We start from the raw sequence: 19481 nt of genomic DNA on the forward strand, positions 1-19481 counted from the left end.
TTGGGGACAAGCAAAATTAGGAAGGGGGGACTGTGATGAACGTGGATTAATATGTTTCTATATTATATATTTAGTTCAAGGATTTAGAAAATTAATATAATCAATTTGCATCTTTAAATGAAATTATTTTTTTAAATTACTTTGATTGAATGTCATACAAGTGGTAATAAAATAATAGGTCCATAATGTCTGAATTACATATGAACATTCATAATATAAATATTAAAACTTTATATTAATATATTAACATTATTGTTACAAGTATTATCTATGTTCAATAATTTAATTATTATCAACACTTTTGAAAGAAACCATAATCAAATAATTATTATTAATTCTTACAACTTACAAATGATTATAAAAATTCTTTAATTACAATGCGTTGAATTATACAAATGAGGAAAGGTAAAACAAACTTGAGACACGACTGTACCTACGTGACTATTCAGCAACATATATACGTATTACTTTAGGGTTAGGTTATGAAGGAATACCATATAGAAGTCTAGCAAAATGAAAGGGAAAGTCATAATAATGTAACTTGCCTTGCTCGATGCATGGAGATGTAGTCATTCCAACACCATACCGTGGACTATCCACCACCTGCAAGTCATCATCCCAACACTGTACTGTGGATTGTCCACCATCTGTAATAGGTATGACGCTAAACCTTGATGGCATTTTTGTTAAAAGAAAACATTGGTATCATATATATATATATATATATATATATATATATATATTATGAATATTGATAATGGCCTCAAGCATTACGAATTGGAGATTTACATATCACATTATTATAATTTTTTCCTTTCATAATATGAACCCTAATCAATATGCATAGCATGAAATTAGGTTAATACAAACATTTAATGTACATCACTATATATATATATATATATATATATTTGTGAATATGGATGCATATTTTTATGTACACAATGATGAACATTCCATATAATAATAATGTGTGAATAACGAATATTACTACATTATATTCAACATTAATTTGAAAGATTACATTAAAAAATGTATTTCAAACTATAGCCCAAGAAAATTTGTTCTCATCTGAACTATGACATCTTCTGACAGGGAGTGGGTGGAGGGAGAGGTGGAGTAAATTCGAGCACTTGATGGTATCCTCCAGGGAGCCGCTTGTAGCTTGTTTCACGTGCCCTTTGCACCATCAATCTACCATCTCCAGATAGTCATAGCTTGAAGAGAGTAGTTTGCCTACTGCTATAGAGTGAAACTTTATATAAATCAATTAAACTAATCAAATTATATTGCTCAATCCCTCCATTTTGAATATTAATAAGGATCTAAGGCGTGTTGATTAGAATGACTTCCTAAAATTATATTAAACTTTGAATAACAGGTCAAAGAATTAAAAGGGGTCATTACATATGTCACATAGTACCTCATCTTTGTAGCTTCCAATCTTGAACTTCACTAAGCACTACTCATTGACCATGACCTTGTGATCATCTTGCACCCAAGAAATGTGGTATGGATGCAGTGTTTCTACCTCTTTAGCTTCAACTTGGTGACCAACATTTTTAACACTAGATTGTTAGTACTTCCACCATCAATGATCACACCACAACACTTATCTTCACATCTACACCTTGTGCAAAATAAGCTCCTTCTTTGCTCAAGTTCATTCTCACCACTTAGTAGGACTCTTCAGTTTACTAGGACTTCTCCTCTTTCAGCATCTTTACAATGTGAGGATATGGCATCTTCATCAACATGTGCAACTTTGGCTTGGCCTTCTATTCTTTGATCTGTCCTTCCCTGGCACTGGGTACATTCAAATGCTCTATGCCCTTCTTCTCCACAATGAAAAAATTTCCCATGAAAGCCTCCTCTTCTAGATCCTTTTCCTCTGCCTCTTCCTCTCTAATCTTTATTATTTTGATCATGGAAACAACTATAATTGTTTCCCCTCTTGTTCTAACTACTACTTATGGTCTCATCAATGTTCTTTCGATCATCAGTATGACTACCATAAGATCATTCACCAGATCTTCCACCATAACCTCTTCCACTATTCTTATTATCAAACTTATTGCTCAGTTTCTCCTTGACTCTTAAGAAAAACTAGTATGCCTCCTTAATATTTCTCATTTGAACTAGACTCAGCTTGTCTTGTATGTTGGGCCTTAACCCATTAAGATAACAAGTGACTTTCTCCTTATCGGCTTTTGCATGGCTGGTTCTAATGAGAACTTGGTAGAACTCTTCGGTGTACACTTGAATAGATATCTTCTTCAATAGATTAAACTCATAATCCATGAGAATGAATTATTTCTTCAGTTTATGTTTCAACTAATCCCACCTGGTGATTTTTTCCTTCCCCTTTCTATTTCGCTCCATCTGAACCTCCTACCACCAGATCTTTCCATGCCCCTTTAGTTTTTCCTTCACAAACTTGACCCTATCATGATCATCAATATCTTCATACTCAAAGTACTCCTCCAATTCCAATTGATCAACTTCTCTGGGTTAAGATTTCCCAAAAATTTGGGAACCTCAAACTTAGGTCTTTTTCCAATCTTGGGATGACCCTAAAAAGCCTCTCTTCCTCTAGATTTAGAATTTCTTCTGGATCAAAATTTTCTTCTACTTCATCTTCATCCTCACTTTCATCCCTTACAGGAAGATTTATTCCTCATCGCATTTTTTTTCGAATGCTTTCATTTTCCTTTGGAGGGCTTAGAAACCCTTAGGTGTAACACCTACAACTCTTCCACCATGCTCTCTTTGTGGAGGCATTTTCATGCTTCCACTGAAACCCTAATGCAAAATACCTCACAATCAATAATCTATCTAGAAATTCTACCCAAACCAAAGTCCTAGTGCAAACTGCCTCACAATTGGTGATCTATCCACATACTCAAGAACTCTAGCTTTGATACTACTTGATGCAAGGGACTCCCCTTATTACCATAACCTCATAATAGAAACCCAAAAATAATAGCAAATGCAAGAATAAAATATGGGCTTCTTATTATTGCCACACATGTGGAATTATATAATTCTCAATTACATATGCTAACCCAAATGGGCACCTTCATTATAGTAATCTACAAGATAGTGTTGTGAACTATCACATAGAGTTCTCATAGACAATGTTTGGGCCTTTCTTAAATAGGCAATTTTATGCTACCTGGGAAGGTTCTAGATGCTCAAACTTAATACTTAGGGTTGACAGATCCTAACAAAGCATATAGATTTGGCCAAATACATCTTTGATAATTATTCTACAAATTTTGGGCAGCCTAACTTCAGAAGGCCATAACTAATAAACTGTTGCTCTGATTGACTATTATAACCACTTTTCAATAATGCCAGCTCTTGATCTACAAGCTTGAAATCATGCTAGCACCCTTCCATTGAGTTTTTAGACCTCATCTGGGCACTCTAAGGCCTCAAATGGTGAACCTGAAGATTTTTCTGCAAATTTTTCTACCAAAAATCTGCAATAACTTATTGGATACTAATGCTTGAGCAATAAGATTTTTTATGGTAGGCTTACAACTCTAAAATGAACCTTCCTATAGAAAATGAGAACATTTTGAGCTTGTATGAAAAACTTACTAAAAATAGAAACTTCCCATAAATATTAACCACCCTATCCACTAGTTCTTATTAAAATAGAAAAGGCTGAAAATAAAATATTTGATGCAAGATTGCCCTTGCACCCAGGATGCTCCTGCATCAACAAAGCAAGAATTTAATGGGATTAAAGGTAGATCCTTGGAGATGAAAGCTAGTGCATAATCTAAGGTATTAGCAGCTACTCCTATTTCCATGCAAACATCTTTAGAGGGAGTGATAGTAGTAGGATCTACTTAACAGATACCTACTACTCCCTATGCTATAGTCTCCCAAGTATAACCTATTTGTGTAAAACCCTTGAGGAAAACTGATGAAGAGGCTATACAAATTGTTGAAGAAAAGTCATCTACTCTTCCAACTAAGAGAAAGTTAGAGGGATTGACTAAGGTAAAGCAATAAGCTAAGTCACCTAAAAAGAAAAGGATGAAGTAGCTATCTAGTAGCTCTAGAAAGAGGAGAAAGACATTGTAAATGGTTGAATCAAATGAATCTAAAAAAGAAGATAGACCTACTAAAAAGGTAGTTGGTGAAGCAAGGACAACCACAAGAAAGAAGTCATGGAAGACAAAGGTAGAGAGCTTGAACATGCAAAACATAAATGATAATAATTTCATTTAGTTGAACAAGTTTTATAGCATGTGCAGTAATATGGATGAAATCCACTTAGAAAATGCAATTGTACAGAATATGATTCTTAGGAATAAAAGGTTTGATGATGTTCAAAAACACATTCCAAAGGAATTTTACAATATATTTATTAATGAAGATAGGAAAATAAGGGAAAACATGATAAAGAAACTTTGTGAAGTTAATAATGATGAAGACTTGCAAGATATTACAAAGAGAGTTGAGCCCTTGCTATGAAATAAAAGAAGACACATTCTTTTATGGGAGGAAATTATGAAGAAGTAAATAGAGAGATAGAAGAAGCCATAGTAAAATATATGACTTTTGTATCAAGGAAAGAGAGTACAAAGTTAGGAGGAGTAAGCCCTATATCTATTGAACAAAGTACTCCACCACCAGTAGTAGTGGAAGTTAAGGATACATAGATGGTAGATCTATGTTCACAAATCTCCGTTTGAAAAGATATGGTGCAAATTGGTACTACAAGTGTATCTGTAAATATTGTTAATGGGCCAAATATTTGGAAGTATCATTGACTACTCTAGTTTTGATGAGGAGGAAGAGAAGAGGAAGACTGAGACCAAAGAGAAAAAGAGGAGAGAAGATGAAAAGAAAGAAGAAGAAGAAGGAAGAGACATAAAGTAGAAGATGAAATGAAATCAGAAGCAAAGAAGATGAGAAGAAGAAGGAGGATAAGGAACAAAGCAAGAAGAAAGAAAAAAAGGTTGAGAATCCTTATGCACCTAAAAAATCTCTCACCCTTGTTGCTCTTATAGGTTTAGATCATGATGATCAATCAGATTTGATATCATCCCTCAACAAGATAATCAGTAAGAATAAATAGGTAAAGAGTTTGTTGAAAACTCTCATGGAGGTTACTGATAAGTTGTAGGGATTTATGTCAGTAAAATCACTTCATCCCAACCCTGAGGATAGAGAAAAAATAGTAATTCAAGCATTTGATTCTAAATTTAAAAGTTTGTCATGGGTTGTAGCAATGCAATATTAGACAAAGTATGATGTGTAGATATTTGACATTGTTTCTCAAAAGATAAGGAATGACTTATTAACTCTTGATGCTTGCATCAAATCATTAAAGAAGTGCGAGATTGAAGGAAAATCTCTATATGTGAAGTGTGAAATATCTTTTCACTTTACTAAAGGCATTGACAATGAGCTTAAGGCAAAATATGCAAAAGTAGAGGCATTGGCAAATCAGATTAGTCAATCTAGTGTGTAGATTGAAATAGTTGAAGCACATGTTAGCAAGGCCCATGACGAGGTAACTCTCATTGAAGATAGTAAATCAAGGGTAACCAAGAGGTTCTCACTTTTGAGGGAACACTTATCTATGAGATTGAGTATATTAGAGTGTCATTTGGAAGAATGTATGTCAGTTAAGACATCTTTTGATAGTTTTGTATACTCATATTTGAATGGTGTAGAGATAATATCCTATGGTTTGTGAGCTCTTCTCAACATTTCGAAAGGATTCAAGGACTCAAGGGAGAAGAACATGAAGAACATTTCAATCAACCTTGGTGATTTCATTTCTTTCCTATCGGCCTAAGAAGAGGTATGGGACATAATTTTGGCATGTAAATAGATTTTGACCTTTGTCATTAATGGCAAAGGGAGGATAGTATTAAGGAAAGTTGTATGGAGAAAAGAATATAAGAAAATTGTATACATATGCAAGGGGGAGCTTAGCTATGTATATAGGAAATCATTATAAAAGGAGAGATAAGGAATATGGTATATAATGATCCATCGAGACATGAAAAAATTTGGAAGTTTTGAAGGCCAAGTTTTGAGAAGTTTGTTTTTATGCTTATTGTTGTTTTGTATAACATTTTGGGACTTAGCCAATTTTCCCATATGTTTCCATCAATTCCAAAGAGGGAGATCATTGTAAATATGGCTAGGTAAGATGAGTTATGGTTATAATTTATGGAAACATATATTTTAGGATGTAAGGATTATATAAATTGCTAAAGGTTCTACAGTCAGAGATGGAAAATTGTCTAAATGTTAGACAGTTTTACTAATAGTATAGATATTGTTTTTGGTATAGCAAAGGATATAGAGTTATTGGCACATAAAAATTTAAGGGAAGGTATATCAATATTTCATTGTTACATATCTAATTTCATATGACAATAAAGACAATACAAACAGAGTTACAAGCTAAACACTAGTAAAAATAATATGTACAACAGAACAAAGTACAATAGGAAAAGATTTAAACATGTTAAGGAATTATTTTGGTTGTGAAATAATTACTTATGTTTTCAGGGATGACATCCTATATGTTTACCCTAAGTTAGCATAATGTGTTTTTGAATCAAGCCAAATCTACCAGAGTTTTGTAGAAAGAAATCGTATAACTAAAGAGTTACTTTATACAAATTAAGTGTGTGTGTAATATACAATATATCTAAGAATGCAAAATTTATGATATATGTGTGAACTATCAAGTTATGACATGCATAGTTATCTAAGATATCTATGATGTGAATTCTAATGTCAAATCAGACTATGCAAAGTACAACATTCAGTGATTAAGAGGTTTTTGTAGCTATATCTTTTGTATAAAGGCACTATATTTTATAATTACATGTTATGGATGTGGGCTCTTCTTGCATATAGTTTTGATTGTAATACCAACTCCTAATAGGGTTAAGGATTTTAATAGGTCCTAGTCCTCTAACAAGGACCAAGACACTATATGTAATTCATAGAATCCTAACAGGGTCAATATCCTTAACAAGATTCTTTTCTTTAGTGGATTATTTTATGGGTACGATCCCCACTAGGCTTTTTCCTTGGACAAGGTTTCCCTAGTTAAAAAATAATGATGTTATGAGTTCTCTTTTTTTATAGTCTTATTTATTGTTCAGCATTATCGGTTTACTTTTATATGCATGTTGCAAAGTAATTAACAATATTTAGTTGTGGGAAAAAGTTTGTAGAATACTTATTCACACCCCCAACCCCCTCTCAATATTATCTATTTCTAAAAAATAATAATATTCAACATGATTTTCATGGATGTAACCCAAGGAATTGGTGAACCATGTTAAATCTTTGTGTCTTTTGTTCTCTACTATGTGCTTTTTTTTATTGGTTATTTGGATGTAGTTGTTATTTCTATATCTATAACTCCAACATAAATTTCTAGAATCTTCTTTTTATTTCCATATCTATAACTCTAACATAAATTTGTAGAATATTCTTGGGTAGAAGAAAATTTCCTATATAAGGAAGGTTGTTATGGTTTTCTAAACAATTATAGGTTGTTGTTCATGGCTTTGGTTTAAATAATTTTGTAAGAAAATGCCCATGTGACTTCACATGTTTTATTTTTGAAATTTGTAATTCTATACTTTTTGAGATAACAAGAAGCCTATTTTATGTTCTTTCAAATTGTTGTTTCCCTATTTTTGTTGTGTGGTTGTGACATTAGGGGGAACACCCTTCATCATAAGAACATATTTTATGAAGAAAGGTGATATGGAGAATGTAACACCCTCTCAATTATATTAGTATACATAATTTTAGATTTTAATTTAGTATTTGATGTTTCTAGTAATAGTAGATAGGGGAATCCTTCCCTCAATTAGGAGATACTATGCCTCACATTTTGTGGTTGGAACCATTCTTTTTCAATTGAAATTTTTAAAAAATCAGTTGCAAAACATCATCTCAACATCTTTTGGAGACTTTTCTAGGGACAGGATACACTTTCCAAAGTCTCACACTTTCATTTTAAGTATATATGTATCATATTCAATGTAATTATATTTCTAATATCTTTTAAATCTTTCATTAAGGATATTTAAATGGTTTCCCAAGGTCTTTGGTGAAATGCTTTAGTTCATTGAATCAGACTCTACCTTTATGTGCTCTCCTTGATGGCTTGTGGATGAATTTTACTAAGCTCTTTATTGTTGGAAATATTCAATATATGATAAGTTACTGAGAGGGGAGGGGTGATACAGTAACTTCAAAAATTTTCATCATAAATTTACCACACATCCATCTATGAAACATCATACATTAGTACTGAAAAGATAAAATATTTATCACACAAAAGAACACAATGTTTTGGTGACCTGGAAACCTTCCAAATAAAAAGTAAAACTAGGGTGGGGATGATACCCACAAAACTTCACTACTGTAGCACAAAGTTGTCCTATTAAGGCTTACATTGACCACTTTTGGTGATCTACCCTATTAGGAGCACAAAGGACTGCTAGGTCCACCTTGTTAGAGGATTTACAAACATACAATGAAGTAGGCACTTAAGAGATTTTTACAAAGACTGTTAAGTCCACCCTATTAAAGGATTTAGAAACTAATTCACCTATTAGGATGAAGCAGTGGATCTACTTACAACTAGTTTCTAATAAGATCATTTATGTACTAATCACCTTATGTGATAGATATGACTTTTCTACTTCTGTATTAACCTTGCTGCATTCCTTAAACTGTTGTTGATAATTCTTCGCATGCACTTCTCAAAAACACTTCATAGTACTTCAAAAATACTTTCAATACAAATGATATCTTACAATACATCTTACATATATACCTTTCCAATTAGCAAAACTACAAGGTCAGCTGAAATACAAGTGAACAACACATTACAAAGTCAGCCCAATAGTAAATAACTCGGGTTCACTGAATTGACTCGGTGACCTTCTAATACTCGATGTCCACTACATTACATGGTAGCATCATGCATTCAGTAGAAGTGAAGGCTTGATCCATACTAATCACTTGATGTAGTTCTAAACTCGGTGACCACTGGCGACTCGGTAGATGTAATGTCACTTGGTAGATACTACATGCTAAGTTCACCTTGCTTCACTTGGTAAACACTACTTCTTCCAATGCTCAATTTACACTAAATTTCCATGACACAAACTTACTGCTTGGTAGACACTGTGAAGCATAGTAGAAACTGAGAATCTTGATAGACACTATTGTTCTTCACACTGCCTGTATTCACTTGGTAGCCATTGTTATGCTCAGTGTAAACTATTGAACACTTTGAGGCTTGGTTAATATTGGAATGCTTGGTGAGTGTAGGAAACTGAGTGCTAAACTCAGTAGCTATACTGATATAGATAAGTGTTGTCACTAATGGAAATGATAACTTAATGCCAAAAATCTCCCCCTTTGGCATTAGTGACAAAACACTTATAAACCAAAACATATGTATACAGTCTTACTTACTGAATTTTGATTTTTCAAAATTGATCTTTGTAAAGCTGTTGCATGTACATTCCTACATATATATCCTTGATGACACATAATGTATATACAAGGATACCTATGTACATAGCTATACACATATACATGCTAACTCTATTGAGTGTTATCTCCCCCTTTCACTTATACTAATATTTCTCCTTATATACAGAGTTTTTCCCTTTTTTCTTAATACAGATAGCACTCCCCCTTTTTGACAATAATGCCAAAGGGTTACATATACTATTTATATAGTTACACCAAAATGAGATAGAAATTCTTGATGTACCTTGAGGATGAGGGTGAATGAATTACCCCAATTCTCTTGAAAAAATTGATAGGTGGAGAGAGCAATCTAAACTTCTACTGATAATTGGATCATGTGATTAGCCACTAAGAAGTTTTGATCCTAGACCAATGTTTTGCAATGAGAAATATGTTTCTACTCTGTATCCATTATTGGAAAGACCATGTTTTCAATATAAATCAAGTTTGCTCTTATTTTGGCTTCTTCTCGTAGAAGTTCTGCCTACATGTCTGCCAGATATTTCACCTTGGCATGATGAGAGGAGCTGGAACAAGGGTCAATCTACAAATTTGATGCACTTGATTGCATATCAACATCAATCTTATTTAGCTTCTCCTTTATTTCTTTAGTAAATCTAGAGACATCACAAAGGTTGGCAAAAAGTGATGCTACATTATTAAGAGTATTTTCAAAATTACCAAAAAATGTGAACAACTCAGCTTGTTTGATTGCAATCTACTAAGCAATAAGCTCTAGCACCTTGTTATCAAACTTCCTTTCAAATTTTTCAGTTAGTTTCTCTTGTCCAAAAGAGTCCTCATTTTATTTCTATACAACCTCTTCTAACTGAATCAAAATGTGTTGAGTGGAATCCACTTCAACACCTATAGGATCTGTAATTATATTCTTGGCATTCTCAATTATTCTATACTCCTTGTCCCTTTCTGACCTTAACTATTTATGCATAGCTTTCTTCTCTATGAGTTGACTTGCTAACCTCATCTCTTCAATAGTAGCAATCTCAAAGTCAATCTTAGGTATTATTATCTCTATGTCTAAGTCAATATCTTCTTCAATTCCCTTTCTAGTGATCAGAAGTTTCAATGATTGCCTTTTTTCTACTTCTTTGATTACTGGTTTGACCTTTGGAATAAACACAATAGTGGAGATAGAAGGGCTAGTAGTGAAAAATGGAATAGGGCTTAAGGATTGAATGCCAATAGGAGTACTAACTAAATCAAAAATTGAAACACTTCCCAAAGATGGTGCCAACTTGGTAGAATACCCATAGAAATATCTGAACTAATTGGAATTGAAATGGATGTAGATAATGCTGATGAAAAAAAAACTATAGAACTAACTAGAATTCATGAAGACAAAATTATAGAACTAACTATTGCACTTACTAATGATGTAGGAACAAAAGGAGCTAACTCAGTAGCTAAAGAAGTAATAGTTAGCTCAGTGGATGAAGTGCTTGACACTTCCATTGCAGATACCTGGAGCGAGAGGTGGCTAGTGAAGATTGAGCAATTGATGTTACTATTGTGCTCACAATCTCACTAGTAGAAGTTGTCTCCATATATGTGATAGTATGTGGTGGAGTGTGAGGAAGAGATGTAATTGCTTTGGCTACAATTCTGACTAGATCATCTTCATCCTTTTCTTCCTCTACTGCTTCTTCCTCCTTTTCTTCTTCTTCCTTCTCCTCCATTAGAACATGCAAGTCTCCTACTATAACTATGATTAAATGAGTATCATCATCATCATCATTGGTATCATTGTTGTCATCATCTTTTATTTCAGTAGTTTCTTTTTATGGCTTTTTGAGATGATATATATCTCTCCAAATTTTTGAGGCTGCTTAACCACTGATTCTATATTCTTTGTTAATATGAAGCATGTGTTAAGCTTTAGGATCATTCTATTTTCATGTTCTTTTAATGACTTCTTCACTTCTCCATCAGTCAAATTCGGTAGCAACTATCTCAGCTGTTGTTCAAAGATATCTTTTACAGTTTATACCATCCTCTCCCATCTGACATTGATTTTAGCAAAAAGATCTACATGGATTTGAGGTTGAATCTATGTAGGGGAGTATTTCCAAATGCCCATCTTTTCCACAACTAAGTCCTCAATCTCTTTTTGCTCAGCTAGAGTCTAAGTCTCATATTTGAGAACTTTGAAGTTGCAAATTCCTACTCCAACTTAGCTATTTCATCCTTTCCTCAAATGTAGGTGCAGAGCAGTTAAATACTGGTTCAATTTTACCTTTCCTACCTCTCTTGGAGAACACTGTAGTTGGTTTATTTTGAGGTTTGGTGATAATCACTCTACCTTTCTTCATCATTGGTTCATCTTTCTCTAATTCTTCTTCTTCATATTCCTCCTCTTCATCCTCACCCTTGCCCTTGGTAAGCATTAGAGGACCTTTAGTTGTCTTCAATTTGGTAATTCTATTCTTGCATCTGCTGAGAGCTTGAGGAATCTTAATACTAAGCTCTATCCTCTTCTTGGCTTCATCATATGTGCCAAATGCAAGAAGATTAGGATTGGTTGGCTCATTTACTAATGCCTCAATGATGTCTCTAGCTTCATCAATGTTAATTTCATAAGGAAATGGTTTTACCCATGCCACTCTCAGTATGACTGCTTGAATGTACACTCTGTCACAGTCCACCATGAAACATATATCATCCTTGTAGTCTTCTACAAGTTTGGGTGCGATACAAAAAAATTTGTTCATTTTCTTCTTAAATGCCTTCAAATAGTTATCCAACACCCTTTCAAACTTTTCACCCATTTCTTCAATAAATTCATCTATCTGATAAAGAACAGGGGTATCTTTCCTCCACATGACTGTGCCCTTAGATGGAAAGAATTTTTGAACATAAAAGAATAAACAAATAAGAAATGAGCCAAACTTGAATGAATTGTTCTTGGAAGTCTTCACACTGTCAATGTTTCTATTCAATTACTTTAGTAACACATCTGACAAATCAAATTTGAGATTCTTTTTTATAACCTTATGTGCTAGGTCAACTGCCTCACAAGGAACATTGTTCAACCGACTTGAGTTGTAGATCTTATGTACAATGATGTGAATGCCAAAACTAAGCTCAATGTTAGTGATATTGTTTATTTTCAAACCTCTACCATCCCACTCAACTGGGGTTTTCTTTTGTAGTTCCTCCTAACCTAGGGTTTTAGTTGTCTTAGCTTTGCTTAGTATTGGCAAACCAGTAATGTTGCGTATCATCTTCTTTGTAATCAGAATGGGTTGCTCCAATAATAATTTTCCACTATGGAACTAACTCGATATATACCTTATCCATTTTACTTGAAAATTTTGCAGCATGTGAGGGATATGAGTTGATCCTTTTGTTTCCAAGTGCTTATGTTAGTATTTCAAAAGTCTATCAACACACATTTCAGCTAGGGCATTATCCATTTCTAATGTCCCTAATTCTTGAATAGTACATTTAAAATGAGTTCTTATGTCATTAATTAGGAGTACCTTTGGTAGGATTTGTGATTGAGCACTGTAAGGATCAAGTGATTCAGCAACAGCCAAAATTATTTTGAAGTTTGGTGCTTTCCATTCAACACCCTTAACTAGCATTTTGGAACCCTTCTTTGGTTTAATGCTACTTCCACTAGTAGACACCATTGCTACTTGGTAGATGATAGAATTTGTGAAGATCCCGTTGCTAAATAGCTCAAAAATATTGTAATGCTCTTTCAAATCACTCTGCTCTTCGAATGCTATGAGTGCAATGAAAAATGAAGTCAAAATTACCCCTTTTTGTTGAGAAATTTTCATAAATTCTTGGCACCATTATGACATAGTGCATGATAGACTATCATCCACTAACCTAACTTAGCAAGAGTATCAACTCAACAAACAAACCAAATTTCCTTTACTCCCGACCTTGCTTTGTAAGGTCTTCAACCAACTTTCCTCAGTGAAGTCTGATGCAACTCATGAAAGATAAATTTTATGTGATCCTTGTGTATCTGAAATATTGATTGAATCGTTTGCATTCTTCATATTTATTGGAACTACTTACGATTTTCTTCCTAAGTACAGCTCTAATACATTCTTAGGAACTTAGTTTGAGAGGATGGAGTCACCCACTTCTTGAGTGACTTCACTTCCATGATTGAGTTTGTATCCTTAGTGTATTTAGGAATACATTGCTGCCTCATTTGTTTCTTTATATTGTTAGCGCTTGCTTTCTTTTCATCTTCAACTTTGCTTATATTGATGTAGTTTTTAGCTATATGACCAAGTTCAGTGCATGTGTAATACCTTATAGTAGTATCCTTCTTTCTTAGGTGATGTCTTGCACAATTTATGCCAGTGTGTCCATATTCTCCACAATAATGACATCTGCACCAGGTATTGTAGTCCCATCCAAATATTGTCTTTACAAGTTGTTCAGCTAGATTGAATGAGTTGGATCTGCATTGAGATGCCTTATGACCATGCTTTTTGCATTTATGACATTTACTTTCAAATTTTGGTTTCTCCTTGCATTTTTTAGCTTTGTGACCATGCTGATTGTAGTTGTAGCACTTTCCATTGAATTTTGCTTTACCATTGCTTCAGAATTTGTTTGATGTATGACCAATTTTCCCATAATGATTGCATGAGGGTTTTTTATTCCTTTTTACACCTTGCTTGGAAGATTCACCTTCTTCTTCATTGTATCCAAGTCCTACTTTACCTTTTTGCTTATGAAGATTCTACTCATTTTACTAAGTCAATTGATTCATGTCTTCTTGAGATTTCATCATTTTGTCATTGATTTTTTTTCAGCACTTAGGTCATTTTTCACTTTTTCAATGATTTTATTTTCAAATCTCAGTTCTCTCATTGTTCTTTCATTAATTTCTCTTTCAAAATTTAGATCATTTCTTATTCTTTCATTCTATGCTTTGAGAATCCTGATGTCTTCATTTGCTTCAGTGATTTGATCAATAAGGTCTTCATGTTGATTGGATTGATTTTTTTCTTCATTGTTTCTTGCCTCCAAGTCTTCATTTTCCATATTCCTTTATTCCAAAATCTCACATAGCCTGATTGACTGAATTTCTTGTTCTCTTTTGAGTTTCCTTACTTCTTCTTGTAGAGAGCCATTCTTTGCTAGGAGTTGTTTGATTGCCTCATTAGCTTCATCTGAACTGCTTGATGGGAAAAGGTCTTCAATCTCTTCTTCAACATACTGATGGTCATCCATTTGTCTTACAAGTTCCTTCCTTTTTTTCAAGGATTGGGAAAGATGTTCTTTTGCTTCCTTGAGTTTAGTTATGGCCATCTTCAGATCTAGCTTTTCATTTTCAATTGCCTTGTCAAGTATGAATATCTCCATTTGTCCTTGGATCTTTGCTCAAGCTGTTAAAATTTATCAACTAAGAACCACAAGGCTCTGATACCAATTGTTGGAAATATTCAATATATGATAAGTTACTGAGAGAGGAGGGGTGAATCAGTAACTTCAAAAAAATTTCATCATAAATTTACCACACATCCATCTATGCTACTGCATACATTAGTACTGAAAAGATAAAACATTCATCACACAAAAGAACACAATATTTTGGTGACCCAGAAACCTTCCAAATAGAAAGTAAAACTAGGGTGGGGATGATACCCAAAAAACTTCACTACTACAACACAAAGTTGGCCTATTAAGGCTTACATTGACCACTTTTGGTGATCTACCTTGTTAGGAGCACAAAGGACTGTTAAGTCCACCTTGTTAGAAGATTTACAAACATACAATGCAGCATGCACTTAGTTAAGAGATTTTTACAAAGACTATTAAGTCCAACTTGTTAAAGGATTTAGAAACTAATTCACCTGTTAGGATGAAGCAGTGGAACTACTTACAACTAATTGTTGATAAGATCATTTATACACTAATCACCTTATGTGATAGATATAACTTTTCTACTTCTGTATTGACCTTGCTACATTCCTTAAACTACTGCTAATAATTCTTCGCATACACTTCTTAAAACACTTCATAGTATTTTAACAATACTTTCAATACAAATGATATCTTACTATACATCTTACATATATACCTTTCCAATTAACAAAACTACAAGGTCAGCCAAAATACAAGTGAACAACACATTACAAAGTCAGCCCAATAGTAAATAACTTGAGTTCACTAAACTAACTCGGTGACCTTCTGATACTCAGCATCCACTACATTACATGGCATCATCATGCATTTAGTATAAGTGAAGGCTCAGTCCATACTAATCACTCAATGTAGTTCTAAACTCAATGACCATTGGTGACTTGGTAGATGTAGTGTCACTCGTTAGATACTACATGCTGAGTTTACCTTGCTTCACTTGGTAAACACTACTTCTTCCAATGCTCAGTTTATACTGAATTTCCATGACACAAACTTACTGCTTGATAAACACTGTGAAGCATGGTAGACACTAAGAAGCTCAGTAGACATTGTTTTTCTTACAATTGCCTATATTCACTTGATAGCCATTGTTCTTCTTGATGTAAACTGTTGAACACTTCGAAGCTTGGTTAATACTAGAATGCTTGGTGAGTGTAGGAAACTGAGTGTAAAGCTCAGTAGCTATGCTAATATAGATAATTGTTGTCAGTAATGACAATAATAACTTAATGCCAACACTTTATAAGAAATGGACAATAGCATCTTGATGAACATATAGCCTCTTTCTACATTTGATGAGGGGTTCATGGCATTGAACATGACAGAATATTTATAATGTGTTGGAATTCTTTAGCATAATTGAGAGGCAGGTGAATTAGTTACCCAAGGTCTAGATGTACAAATATAAATTTTCACAACTTAGTGAACCTATATACATAAAACATTTTCATCATGCATGCATCCATTAGATTATACAGTCAGTTAGACTTGTAGGTTATTATCAAATCAACTTTGTAGAGATGTAAGCATGAAACATAATAGATTCAATAACATATTTGACACAATAATTTAACATGGAAACCCAATTTGGGAAAAACCACTAGTAACATGCTACTAACTCTCACTCTTCTAAGGTGATGCCCTGTGAAAGGCTGACCCTACTAAAGGTTACAATGCACACTATTAAATGTGACTTGGTTAAAGCATTTCAATCACCCTATTAGGAGTGAACCTTGTTAGAGGACTTTAGATCATTCACTTGGAATGTCATCCAGTTAAAGGATTTACAAATGACTATTAAGTCAACCTTAATCCAAAGGATTTACCCTAAACTAGTATAATGATTAGAAAGTAATAGTAAGGCTCAACTTGATAACAACTTACAACTCACTTGTAGATTACATATCTTTGTTTCAGTCCTCCATTCTACTTGGCTTTCACACACTTCATCTCTGATAGCTTTTTCACCCTTTGAGCATCCATACTCTTAAGCCTTCTTTTTTTGCTTGCCAAAGCAGTCTCTTCTCTTAGGTCATTGAATGAAGCAATACCCTAGACTCCTTGTCTACCTTAGGTTCTTGCACATGATAATTTTTTCTTCTGACTAGCCATCTCTATAAATAGAAAATTAAGATCTTTTTTATTCTACCTCCATTTTTTACTTTAGGATTAGATTGGATTAGATAGGATTCAATGAATCTACCCATCATTCTCCTTCAATCCTCTTTGTATTCACCTCAAAATGGTTTATCTTGAATTATGTATCACCAACTCATCAAGCTTATCTTCCATACGGTTCACACAATCTAAGAAATAAAACTTGTCAACTCAAATTCATCAAATTCATTATCATTCTCATAATGTTGACACTCGACATTAACTTTCTTATGATGCTCAATACAAACTACATTGTTTGGCATCCACTATCAAAACACTCGACACAAACTAAAGTTTACTAGTGCTTAGCATTAACTATAATTTACCCAACTTGCACTGTATCACTGGGCATATACTAATCTTTGACATTACTCAACCCCAATTAATTTTTTTCTCAGCTTGCACTAACTTTTCTTTGCACCTATTGTCCACTCGGTCAAGCTTGGTAGACATAATTCATTTAACTTGTTCTTCTAAACTTAATCAATGTATCTATCCTTTGCAACCCCAAGTAGATTATCATTGCATTATAATATTAGAGTCTTAACTAATCCTTCTACTTATTTTTCATATCATAACTCAACCTTTCCTCTAGGTACTATTGTTACCTCATTTGATCAAATCATCTTCATCAATCAAACAAATGATAGTACTCAAATCATCTAAGTAATTGTCTTACTAGCAAGTAGCACGTTTGACATTAGTGACAAAACAATGATTGAAGCACATATTCATACTTGTGTCAATCTATTTTCAACAATCTCCCTCTTTGGAATTGATGGAAAACCAAACTTAATCAATACAACCAACAAAATACCAAAAAAAAGAAAAAATATCTCCCTCTATCAGCAACTTTCATCTTCTGAATAGGTTACAAAATTATGTTTTCATCAATAGACAATGAATCAACTCATCCTTATGACTCCCTCTAGATCACTTCTTATATCTCCTTTTACATTAACTCCCTTAATAGTTAGGATTTCTCCCTCATTCTATGTTTTCTCCCTCAACAGGATTTCTCCCTCTTTGACAAAAATGCCAAAGACTTGTCATCCTAATGTGCAGATATGAACATTTTTAGTTTCTCCCTCTATCACCTAGCTTGTGATTGATTTGTAACTCTAGTTCTTTGATTACTTTAGGCAAATCCTAAAGTAAGATCCACTACATTAATGTGTAACATATGTCAATCAACTTGTTTAATGTATGGCACTCCTCATGCTTCTTAAATAGCCTTTGATAGGGGTATTACCCCTAATTTACCTCTTAGATACTCATGAGTATCCTTAGGTAATTCTATTGTGAAGATATCAGCTATTTTCTGTTTTGTGTTAACATATTCCATCTTAACCTCTTTATCTGAAACTAACTCTCTCAAGTAATGATACTTGATTGCAATATGCTTTGTCTTTATATGTATCACAGGATTCTTTGATATATTTATAGCACTTTTATTATAACAATAAAGTATCATAGGTTCAATGATTTTTCCTTCATAACTTTGAGTAGTTGTTTGATCCATATAATGTTTATACAATTTACTGCAACAACAACATATTAAGCTTTAGCAATAGATTAAGAGATGCAGTTTTATTTCTTGCTAGTCCATGTAACCAGTCTTTTTCCTAAGAAAAATGCTCTTCTACTAGTCCTCTTTTTGTCATCAATATTTTCAGCCCAATTAGCATCAGTGTAGGCTCTCAATTCAAATTTCTCATTTTTCTTACAATATAGACCATAGTCTTCTATCCCTTTTATATGTCTCATTATTCTCTTTACAGCCATCAAATGATTCTCCCTAGGATTAGCAGAGAATATTGCAAGTATCCCAATATATAATGCAATATCAAGTCTAATGTGTACTACATATTGTAATTTTCCAATCATAAACTTGTACAATGTTTTATTCACCTTAGCTAAATCATCATTCTTTTACAATTTATGTTTTGTCACCATAGGTGTGCTTACTGACTTTTAATCTTCCTCCAAAAGTTTTCATATCTCCTTCACATAGTTTGATTGAGTGATGTATATACCATATTTCATTTGATGTACTTGAAAACCTAAAAAGAAGTTTGATCTCTCCAAACATAGACATCTCAAATTCTTTCTTCATTTCATTTGCAAATGCCTTACATAAAGTATCTTGACCTCTAAATATGATATCATCAACAAAAATTTCAAATAATAAAATATCTTTTCCTTTCTTTGTCTTCAAGTATAGGTTATTTTTATCATCATTCCTATCAAATACAATATTCCCAAGATAATTATGAAGCCTTTCATACCATTCTCTTATTGCTTGCTTCAAATCATATAAAGCTTTGTGTAGTCTACATACCATATTTTTG

Source organism: Cupressus sempervirens, chromosome 9, assembly GCF_028749045.1.
Source record: "Cupressus sempervirens isolate cs-2001-9-10 chromosome 9, ASM2874904v1, whole genome shotgun sequence".
Lineage (NCBI taxonomy): Eukaryota > Viridiplantae > Streptophyta > Pinopsida > Cupressales > Cupressaceae > Cupressus > Cupressus sempervirens.